The 12,443-nt window shown below is 35.1% G+C and overlaps 1 protein-coding gene across 1 annotated transcript in view; it reads right to left on the bottom strand.

The window, feature by feature from the left end:
• The window catches only part of LOC136026915 (uncharacterized), a 182,479-nt gene that overhangs the window by 102,657 nt on the left and 67,379 nt on the right, over nucleotides 1-12,443 (bottom strand). The gene's annotated exons all lie outside the window — the stretch shown is intronic.

Below are 12,443 nucleotides of genomic sequence, written 5' to 3'. Positions count from 1 at the left end.
AAGGAGTGTTATTTGGCCAATCTTAAGCTAAAATTTGTGTATACAAATATGCCATGATAGCACTTAATTCAAATGGCTTGTGGCAACCAAAAACGTTTTTCTTTTGGTGCCATTTTAAGAGTAGAGAAAGCTAGGAAATATTAAGATTAGACCATTGTTGGAAACTATTGATGGGTGTTTACAGTCACTCATCATGGTTGCACCAGCAGCAGTGACCTAGTGCATACCATATTGTGATTTTGTTTGGAAGCCCTTTAAAATATTATATAGCGATTGTATAAACATAAAGCATTCTTGTTTCTTATTAATGTATCTTCGTTTTCAGTAAAGTTCTTTACAAAATGCAGTCCTGAAAAAATAGGGAAACGTCAGATCTCAATTTTTCCTCTGGTTTTATAGATATTTGTTGCATAAGCTACAAGGCATTAAGTTTTTGTTTGTTTCAAGTTTCAACATTGTTATTTACTTTCACCTGATTTTTCTTTACTTTTTTTTTACATTGCTCTTTACTTTCACCTGATTAAGCTTGTTTTTTGTTAAATCAGTGACATAAAAGCTCTTTGAGTAGTCATTGAAAAGTTATTTAATTTGCCTTCTCATTGAAACAATATTGCAATATTACCTTCTTAAAAAAGCAAAATATTTAAACATATTTTAAATTCATGTTTAATAAGTCTAATTAAAGTGGTCCAATTTTTCTTTCACGTGAGTAATTCATATAGAAAAAAGTAAAAGTAGAAATAAAAAAAATAAGTAGTAATACAAGTAAAACTGTTGCACAGTCATCAAGGAAGCAAAGGAAAAGACAGACACCAACCAGCTTAGAATGAGATCCCAAGAGGAGGAAGTAGGAGGGGTTAATGTGTCAATGAGTTTGTAGTAATATTTAAATTATAAAGCAATATTTAAGAAGGCTAAACAAACCTTTAGACAGACAGAAAGATCTTCAGACAGACTGGTCTTGACCAACAGGCCTAAAGACCGAGAGACATCAGACCTAGAGACATCATAGATACCATAAAGAACCAGCTTATCTTGTTTATTAAATAAAAAAAAACAAGTTTTTTTAACTAAAAGTATTGAGCGACATTAAAACTTAAAACGAACAGAAATTACTCCGTATATGAAATGAGTTTTCTCCTCCGCAATCCCTCGCTCTTTACGCTAAAATTTTTAATTTTTTTAAAAATTAGAATTGTGGCAAAGGGTCAAACTTTAGCGTAAAGAGCGAGGGATTGCGGAGGGGAAAACTCATTTCATATACGGAGTAACTTCTGTTCATTTTAAGTTTTAATGTCGCTCCTTACTTTCAGTTAAAAAAACATATTTTTTTATTTAATTTTTGAACGTTTTTGAATCAATGCATGTTTTGATTTTGGCTCTCTGCAGAGGAATAATTAAAACGAAATTTGTATATTTTTTTTTGGCTAAATGGCTTTCTCATAATTTTGATCAAATGATTTTGAGAAAAAACAGCAGGGGAGGAAGCCTAGTTGCCCTCCGATTTTTTGGTTTATTAAAAAGGCAACTAGAACTTTTCATTTTTTACGAATCTTTTTATTAGTAAAAGATGTACGTAACTTATAAATTAGCTTACGTAAAGGACTTTTGTATGCTCATGTTTTTATTACATATACGAGGGGGTTCGCCCCTTCGTCAGTACCTCGCTCTTTACACTAAAGCTTAAATTTCGTCCCATTTCATTAAGAATGACCCCTGAATCATAAAAGCCGTAGAATAAATAGTTGAAATTACTAAAAATACTTTTAGCGTAAAGAGCGAGGTATTAGGACGAGGTGAGCCCCTCATAAGGGTAATAATTTCTGTTCGTTTCAAGTTTTAATGCTGCTCCTTACTTCCAGCTGAAAAAAAAACTTTTTTATATTTATTTTTTCATTTTTTTTTAAATAATGCTAGTAAATCCTGCGCTCCCTACACGGAAATTTTCTTCCACCATGTCAAATTCCTCGGTGGAAAGTTCCCCCAGCATATCCCCCTCTTCTCAACCCATCCCCCAACCAAAAAATCCTCCTGAAAACGCCTGTACACTTCCCAATAACCATTACTATATGTAACCACTGGTCAAAATTTGTTACTTGTAGCCCCTCCCACGAGGACTGTGGGGGAGTAAGTCGTCCCCAAAGACATAGTTATAAGGTTTTTAGACTACGATGAATAAAATGGCTGTCTCAGAATTTTGATCCGTTGACTTTGGGAAAATAATTAGCGTGGGAGGGGGCCTAGGTGCCCTCCAATTTTTTTGGTCACTCAAAAAGGGCACTAGAACTTTTCATTTCCGTTAGAATGATCCCTCTCGCAACATTCTAGGACAACTGGGTCGATACGATCACCCCTGGAAAAAAAAAAAAAAAAAAACAACAAATAAACAGGCATCCATGATCTGCCTTCTGGCAAAAAATACAAAATTCCACATTTTTGTAGATAGGAGCTTGAAACTTCTACAGCAGGGTTCTCTGATACGCTGAATGCGATGGTGTGATTTTTGTTAAGATCGTATGACTTTTAGGGGGTGTTTCTCCCTATTTTCTAAAATAACGCAAATTTTCTCAGGCTCGTAACTTTTGATGGGTAAGACTAAACTTACCCATTAAACTTAAAACGTATATATATAAAATCAGCATTAAAATGCGATTCTTTTGATGTAGCTATTGGTATCAAAATTCCACTTTTTAGAGTTTGGTTACTCTTGAGCCGGTTCGCTCCTTACTACAGTTTGTTACCACAGACTGTTTGATTATAAACTTTTTTAGTTTCTATTGCCAAACTTTAGAATTGGTTGGGCAGTCTTGACAACTTGTAAAGCTTGGATGAGTAATCCGAATAAACAGCAGAAAACTAAAAGGTGACATCTACTTTCCCTGAAATCTTAGAAAAACCTTGTAACTTCTCTTGTTTTGTACTGAATATTTAGTTTTAGAGAAACTTATATCATTTGAAAGTGTAAATTTTGATTTTTTGATCAAATGGAGCAAAAATTTCGTTTAAAAAATTTAGGAAAAGGTTGTCCCTAAAAACGCTCTAGTATATCTGCTAGGAAAATGCCCAATTTGCACCTCAAAAGAATATCATTTGATCAGTTTGACAGCTCTTCATATTTTCTGTTATGCAACATGTCATCGTTTTAGAAAGCAATCTAAATCAGTCAGTTTCATTTTTAATCTATCTTTGATTGAAGGCTGCCAACACAATTCTATTATCTTAACAATCAAACCACAAATTCTCAATAGGTTTCAAGGGTATCTTTCAAGGAAGGATCTTTCAAAGGATTTTCAAGGAAAAACAGACATTCCAGACCAGACTGGGGTGAGATAACAAGAGCAGGAAAGAGAGGGGGTTAGTGTGTCCATCTTATCAGAGGTTCATCTAGGTTTTCTCTATAGGTCTATAGTTTTTTCAATAGAATTTGAACCATAACATTTATGAAATAAATGCTTACATATTACAATTATAATATGAAACACAACAATATAATCAGAAATTAATCAGAAATGCATTTTCTTTCTTTGTTTTTACAAGTTCAACGTTCTTTTCCAGAATAAATAAGGATACTGAGACTTGTTTGTTAGTGTTTTGGTAACCGAATGGGGTGTGGATCGATCTAAGGCTGGGACAATACCTAACTAATTCTGGTACCCAAGAAGATTGAAAGCATCTAAAATCATGGTGGCTGGTTGCTAATTTTGGTGCTCGGAAAATCGATAATGTAATATGGATAACATGATAGCACATTTGATGGGTACCAGTAGAATGGCCTACTTTTAGAAATCTTTTTGCTGGGAAAACATTAGTCAACAATAAAGATGAAAGAAAACAGGGAGTAAATGCTTGCTAATATACTACCTCACCTCCTCCCCCCTGAAGAAACAAAAGTGTAAGGCTTGAAAAATGAAACATTTATTTCTCTTACAAAATATCTGTGTTTCCTCTAAATAAGGATGATCACAGAAAAAAAAACTTCCAATGGGCCACTTCCCCCAGGACAGTCATTCCAATTAGAAGAAGGGGGCTTGCGACCGCTCCCCGTATTTGAAAAAATGTATTTGTTCTTGATCTTCATTTAGCAGAAAAGATTAAAGGAGTTCCTGTCAAAGATTTTGAAAAAAATATATTTTTTGTTTTTTCATTTAAAATATCAAAACAAAGTTTATGCTTATATCTCTCCTATATTCTCGCAAATTGATGCCACTGTTCATAACCAAATTAAACAATGGTTAATCACGAAATTTGCCAACTACTTGACCCAATTTAGATCCCAAAAGTACAAACACAGGTTCCAAAGACCCAATTTGGTGAAATAATCTGATTTTTTTTTATATCTGATCTTCAAGAAAATTTAGTTTGCACGTAAACCTTCAGGGGCACCATTAGAACAGGTACAGGCTTATGTCTGCCCAATATATTTTATTTTATCATGCACATGCTTATATTTTTGCCCTTACAGTTACTTGATGTGTGGAGAGTGAGAGGAAGATTTGTTGGATTTTCGGGAGAAGTGTGAAGGGTTAAGGGATTTTAGAAGGTAGACTTTTGGAGTCGACGAGGGGGATGATCCTTGGCTGGAAAAATTATTGGGAAATGGGTGCTTTATTAGTACTAAGAATCTTGCGTAGTTCATTTGTATGATATAACCCATTGTTTGGCTGTTATATGATGACTTTGTTTGTTTGTTTGTATTAGTGTTTTTGAAAGGTTTTCCTTGCTTTAATTGTCTGATCAAAAGTTTTAATTGAATCTTTTAATTGTATTTGTATGTTGCTTTCTTATTTTGTGGCCATGGCCCTGTGTGTTTTTTGTGTCAAATGTACTATATACTATTTCAACTAGCGTTGCAGTTTATGTTGCAAGTTTTACCAATTCACCAGATAACCTTAAAACTTATGATCTTAGTTTCAATGCACAGATTTAAGAGTCAGGTTGAGCCTAGCCATAAATATTACAGTAAGAATAATAAGGCGTCTGAAGAAAAGCTTCTTAAAACACCTAATTATCCTTAAGACGCCTTATGGTACACAAATTACAGGGAACAGATCCCACCTAGTCTTAACTGATGTAGAATCTTATTGCCTCTCTTGTACTTGATATTCTTTTCTTTATTATTTTCCTCCTTATCATCCCTCCTTTCCTTACAAGACAATCAGAAAAGATTACACCAGTAAACATGAATTGCTTCAAATTTAAGATAAAGAAGAATAAATAGTTCTTAAATTATTAATAAATAGTTCTACTTCAATAGTATTTGTAATGTTTCACTAATTCATGTTAATGCTTAAACTATAAAGGATCTTTTTTACCATAATCTGTCAATGAAAACGGGTTGTTAGCTGTTAGACAATTTTTATTCGCCTCTTTCACTAACATTGAGTCTTTCACTAGTGTCATTATGTATTTTCACAAAAGTGTCATTATGTAAGTATGCTGGAATATATTCCATGTGCTGGAAATCCCCAAAATGAGGTGAATTAATGATGAACATGGGCAAACTCACTGGGTCACCAATTGGGAGTTATATTCTGAGAAAAAAAAGCATCTTTTCGGTATTATGTTTAGTGAAAATAACACCCCACCCCTTCATTTTGAAAATTACTTTTTTCTGTCATCAAAAAAACAAAAAAAAACCATAAAAACCGTAAAACTTTTTCCTGCCTACATTTTCGTGAATTAATACCCCCTGAAAAACTTAAAATTATCAACAAGGGAACCTACCTAGGTTAACTAAATAGTTTGGTAGCACCATTAAAGTCTTGCCACCAGCTATTGCATCACTCTGTCAACGCAAAACAGGAGAGAAAGGCCAATATCTACTAAGTCAAAGCAAAACAGGAGAGAAAGGCCAATATCTACTAAATAAGTAGGCAGTTATTCTTGACAAAAGCCTTTGGTATTTTAGATAATCTCAGACGTTTGAAGTTCTTTTCAGATAAGGTTTTTCTTATAATTTTACTCTTTAGATGGTTTTGCCACCTTCTTGGTGTTCCGCTGGGGCACTCGACCCTTCCTGCCCTCTTCATCTAGATCTAAATTTGCGTTTTACGCCCTAATCACTAATCAATGGTGGGCTGATTAGTGCTGGTTAATAGTTCGATTAGTCTCTAACAGTATTAAACATTGCTCTAAGGAATTTCATCCTGTCATCTATAAAAATAAAATAATAGATGGCGTTTGGTCTGGTTGAGATTCCTTTCACATAAGCTTAAAAGTCCCGTTTTAAAAGATAGACTTTCAAGGGGAGCTAGAGGCATGTTTTAATTTGCACGTGGTGGCGAAAATCATTCTCTAGAGCAAGAACGGACTGGTTTCAATAAAAAAATACAAACCTCCTCTTAGTTTTTCTTACAATAATCTTCAAAATGCTTTGCTCTGATCCTATAACCAAAAAAAAAGAAGCGAAATGGCTTTTTCTGTACAGAAAGCCAATTCGCTTGATAATATATAAAATTGGTATTGTATACGCATTACAAATAGAATTTAATTCCAAAAAGGATTTATTTGTACTATTTGTATAGGGCTGAAAGATAAATGAATATTGGCATTCCTACAGCCCTTGATTTATAGTCTTGGTACAATACCAGTACCTTGGTATTACAATACCAGTACCTTGGTACCTTGGTATTACAATACCAGTACCTTGGTACCTTGGTATTACAATACCGGTACCTTGGTACTTTGGTATTACAATACCAGTACCTTGGTACCTTGGTATTACAATACCAGTACCTTGGTACATACTTCTAAGATCGTGAAATAAGGAGGCTTATGAAAGGATTATTATGGCACTAATAAGTGCACTTTAACTCGATGATTGGCGAACTATTAAGTAAGATTATCAACACAGAAGAGGGTGCTAATTTCGTACAAAGTGAAAACCTTTCGTTAAAGCATGAAAACCAAGCCCTGATGGCTGAAGTTATAAATATGAATGTGTGTTCAGGCTGAATTGTCTTCGAACTAAAAAAAAAAAATATTGCTCCATGATGTCCATTGGTATGCTCCTTGTCAATTATGTATGCCGTTGGTAATTTTTGAACTAGAACATTGTTCAACATTCAGACTTGAAAGACGTAGCATTATTCTATGTTATTCCTGTTATCTTGGTAGTGAACCTTCAGCAGCCGTTTCCATGAGGTCTGTTGGTATGCTCCTTGTCAGTTATGTATGCCGTTGGTAATTTCTGAATTAGAACATTGTTCAACATTCAGACTTGAAAGACGTAGCATTATTTTATGTTATTCCTGTTATCTTGGTAGCGAACCTTCAGCAGCCGTTTCCATGAGGTCTGTTGGTATGCTCCTTGTCAGTTATGTATGCCGTTGGTAATTTCTGAACTAGAACATTGTTCAACATTCGGACTTGAAAGACGTAGCATTATTTTATGTTATTCCTGTTATCTTGGTAGCGAACCTTCAGCAGCCGTTTCCATGAGGTCTGTTGGTATGCTCCTTGTCAGTTATGTATGCCGTTGGTAATTTCTGAACTAGAACATTGTTCAACATTCGGACTTGAAAGACGTAGCATTATTCTATGTTATTCCTGTTATCTTGGTAGCGAACCTTCAGCAGCCGTTTCCATGAGGTCTGTTGGTATGCTCCTTGTCAATTATGTATGCCGTGGGTAATTTCTGAACTAGAACATTGTTCAACAATCAGACTTGAAAGACGTAGCATTATTCTATGTTTTTCGTGTTATCATCTGCCTATCGTCTTGGTAGAAAACCTTCGAAAGCCGTTTCCATGAGGTCCGTTGGTACGCTCCTTTTCGCATCTATGCTGGTAACGTCGTAGAAAGGAGCTGCTGACGTGCACATACTAAATTCATTCTTCTACCGATATGTTTGTTAAAGTTGTTGAGATAAAAGTTGTATTGAAAGGGATCAGTTTGTGGTTAGAAGTAAGAAAATCAGCTAACACCAAGGAGTGGTCACGTATCGAAGAATCATGTTTTGGTCCGTTTTCGTCTAGTGTATTTATCAATGCGCCAAATAGTGATGAAGCTGACGGCAATCTGGTTAAAATTTGTCAGTCACGTTTAGTATCCTTGTCAGTGTTATGAAATAGTATAAAATGCAACATGCTTTTTGCTAGTTTAACTTCGTCGTAGTGCCCACGATGCGTTTGAACTGTGGTTTTCTTTGTGTTGTATTCGATTTTTCTTTGGGTGTTTTATAGTTTATTTCAGATGTAATTTTTTCTTTCTTGCTTTTGGCCCCTTGTGTTCTTTTTTTTCTTTTCATTTATTCTTTACAAAAAAGGCAAAAACCGAGGTCAGTTTTTAATTTTTTTTTATCCAGTTGCTGTTGTGGTATTGGACCACATGGCGCGACAGGCCAAATTTGGATGACTTGTTAAAGTTTTAAAATGATAATTAGGCTCCAGCTTTTTGAGATTAATCCTTTTAACTTGGATTCAATTTTAAAAGAGTCTGTGGGAAATAGAGAAAAGATTTTTTCGCATTGAAAGTAAATTTGTTTATGAGTTAAGATGTATAGAATCTTCTGATAGTCTGTCAGTGTTGCAGCAGTTCAACATACTTGGTCTTCTTTCGTATTTTGATCAATTTCGGTTATTTTTTAATAAATCTCTGCTGAATATGGTTGGTCTATGTGAAACTTTCCTTGGTGACTTTTATTCGATACGCCTTTAGATTCGCCTGGTTTCGGATGGAACGAATGAATCAGACACTGAAAATAGAGAGAGTTCTTGCTGTATATGTTTTTGATAGACTAGTTTATTCTATTCGGTAAGATTTATGTCGAAATTTGGAAGGAATTTTTGAATCCTTGTTTATTGAGTCTTATTTAGCGGGTTGAAATGTGATAGCTGGAAATGTTATAACTCTCCTAGCGGATCTTTTCTGTCATTACTACGACAACCTAGCAAGTTGTGGTTCTGATTCACTGTCAAGAGTGTGAGGTTGTGATTATGGGCGATTTCAACTTAAACTTGAGAGGTTGTGATTATGGGCGATTTCAACTTAAACTTGAGTTCCTTGTCACTGAATTTTCTTTCTATTATGCTTTCAGGTTGAACACCAATATACAAGAGTCACCGAAACGACAGCGATTCTCATTGACAACATCTTTTCTTCCCTTTCTCTTCACGATCTTCTCCATAATTCAGTGGTAGTTAGCACTATTTCGGACAACTTTCCTATCTTATCGATTCTTCCGCTGCCTGGTTCTTCTGATTTCACATTTAGTAGGTTTGATTCTCGCTCTCATTGACCTTTTTTCAATTTAGATTGAATGAACAGTCTTGGGTTGAAGTGGAATTCGAATCTGATCAGAATTGGTGTTTTAATATATATTATGAATTAATTAAGACTGCTATTCTTAATGTTCTCTGCCACTCCAATCCCGATCTAAAAGATCTCGAGTCGCTTCATCCGTGGATGACACCGAGTCTTTTAAGAAATTGGGGAGTGAAAAAATTAACTGTGGAGAAAGTAGAAGGGGTCGGCATCTCAACAGCATCTTGGCGATTTTCCACCGTGTTGTGTCGTGGTTTGAGGTGAATCATCTTATATTAAATGTTTCCAATCAAAGCTTCTTTTTTCTAGAGTTTTTCAATCTTGCTCTAGTATAAAAGAAATTTGGAGTCCAGAGGATCCATCTCTAGATTTTATGGTTTTGCACGTTTCTTGGGAATTTTGGGAGATGAAAATCTATCGTTTATAGCCATAATGATACGATTAAGCTGAAGGTAGCTAGAAATCTCATGTTGTTTGGAAGCTTGAGCGCTCATTTTCTGGTCTTATTCTGAAACTTATTTTGCTTCATTGGTTCAACCGTGTGTTTTATCGTGCGCTAATATGGATGTCTACCTTTCCGTTTTCTGCAGGTTCGCTTTCTTCTGTGCACGAAATGGCCAGAAAAACATTAAAGAGACAAATACTTCTTTAATCAGACCTCTTCTAAATCTTGTATATCTCGCATCCTGTGCATATTTTGCTTTTTCTTTATTCCGCGGACAACTGCCATCTGTTTTCAAGAGTCTCTCTTTTGTTTATAATTTTTCGTTATATGCCCTTGGAAATTCTACTGTTGTAAGAATTCCTTCTACGCGGTGCGTTCGGTCCGACTTTAATCCGGTAACTGCAAGTCCAAAGGTATGGAATTTGATACCAGCTGGGGCACGAGATAGTCATCCGTTTTGGACTTTTGAAAATTTTCTTTCAGAAGAGTTTAGCTTATAGTATCATAATGAAGGTGGTAAATTGTAAAATTCTTATTTATTATTTTGATATATTTCTGGTGTATTTTAATTATTATAATTATGTTTTGGCAACATTTGAGTTTTGCAGTTTAATTGCGTTGTGTGGTCCTTAAGTCATTAGTGAGTTATAGGCTACGGATCATTTTATGATTAATTTTATATTTAGTTCTTCTTTTTTCTCTCTTTTCCTGGCTTTGGAGCCTTTCGAGGGGGGGGGGGAGATACGTGCTTTTTGTGTAAATTTCGTGTTCAATAAATGAACTCTAATCTGTCTGAACTCTGGATTCTCTGAAAGGTCATAAATAAGGCCACAGACACACAAAAAAGGGGCTCATTATATGAGGAGGCTAAAAAATTATAGGATAAATCGTAAAAAATCACGGCAAATCGGAGACCATATGAATCCGTTGCCTCCTGGACAAAAGCCTGTTCTGTGACATCCTGCAGGACAAAATTTTGTCCTGCAGGATGTCCTGCAGGATTTGTCCTGCAGGAGATGTTATCATGAAGCCTCCTTGCGGTAACTTATTCAAGGGACTAGCAAATAAGTTCATCCCCACTTAAAATACTTTTATTGCTGATTTATTTATTCATATTTAAATTTATTACTTGTATTTAAACAGAGAAGTTGCAAATTTGTCTATGATGCAGCTGAGAAAAAATCATCGGCGCTGCGTTAAGTCGTAAAATATGGTTTTAGTAGCTATCTTACTTTGATCATTTACTGAAACTTATTTTAATAAACTCTAGGAACAGGTTCTCAATTGTCATCATTTACAACTCGCGTCGTGTAGCTTCGAGTTGTATCTCACAAGCATTTCGCAATTCTGTTCAAATTTATTGCTGCTGTCTCTTAGCACACGTGATTTTACTTTGTTACTTTCTGTGCTATGCTGCCAAACAATCTTTATATTTATAAACAATGACAAGAAAATTTGGTCCTTTGAAAAATTGTACCCGAAAAGAAAGTTACACTTAGGGTGTAATTTTTAGTAATTTCAAAAATTGTAAAGTTGCAACCATTGAAAACTTACCGACAGAAAACGCATCAACAGAGTAGAAAATGGGTTGGGAATAAATAGATCTTGTTAAGAAGAATACATTATGTCTAAAAACTAGATTTTTGAGGCTGAAACTCGTTACCGCTCCATTTTAATACAAGCTGTTAAAAACTGAACTAACAAGCTAGATGTAAGATTTCTGCACAGTGATAACATTTAGTAAACATTGCATATAAATTCGGGTTTATATTTGACATCGATAAAATTTTATGGTAGATATCCTTGTAGATTAAGGATAATAGGAAGTTGAAAGAACACAACGTTCATATGCAGCAAACTAAATGGCAGGGTTGTTTTCATACGCAGAATGTTCTGGAATTAAGTTTTCTTATTTTCAGTATTTGGACAGTCACGTATGCAAATATTTTCTTGGAAACCCGCTCTCAAGTCTGTGTCTAATCACAAATTTTCAAATAGTTGTACACTTGCGTTTTTATTTAGGTTTTCTGCATTTTAGTTATAAACGATCAGATAAGTTCACGGTTGGGGTGGGAGGATGTCATAAAGAAATATTTAAGGGAAACAGTAACTTTCTGGGAGGGTCTAAAGAGGGAGGCTCTGAATAGATTAGGATGTAGGATGATTGTGCCTAGCTGTGTTGGCCTCAGGCGGCTTAGTGCCGCGGTGAGTTGTTAGTAGCAGTAGTAAATAGCGATCTGATTTTTTTTTCCTGAGCCACACCGTTCTGAATGTCAATACGATCTTCCACCCCTTTTAGACTAGACTACTACATTTTCCATGAGATACAAATGCACTGGGCCGTATCCAGAAATTTTATTCGAGGTGATGGGGGGGGGCGAATAAGGTTTGGGAAACACAACGCAAATTTATTTACATGCATTTTGTTACTATTGTACAATTTAGACGAAAATTTTGGGGGTGGGGTTCATATCGGGTAGCCTCTCCCGCTGGATACGGCGCCGCTTCTATTTTTGCCCTGTTAGGTAGTTCTATTGAACTTCGTTTTCAGTTCTTACTAAAATGACGTCCAGAAGTTCTTTCTTATCTCGATTTGGAGCTGTGAAGGCACAATTTGTTAGGTAATGTGGAAGAAAATAGTAAATATGCATATATTGTTTTTTTAATTTGTTTTCAAAATCGACTAAGAAGTTGAAAATACTTTTCTTTCTCAAGAATTTATGAATATACGCAA

Source organism: Artemia franciscana, chromosome 5 (genome assembly GCF_032884065.1).
Source record: "Artemia franciscana chromosome 5, ASM3288406v1, whole genome shotgun sequence".
In the NCBI taxonomy this organism is placed as follows: domain Eukaryota; kingdom Metazoa; phylum Arthropoda; class Branchiopoda; order Anostraca; family Artemiidae; genus Artemia; species Artemia franciscana.
Note: the sequence above shows the minus strand (reverse complement) of the source record. Positions and strands in the feature narration are given on the sequence as shown.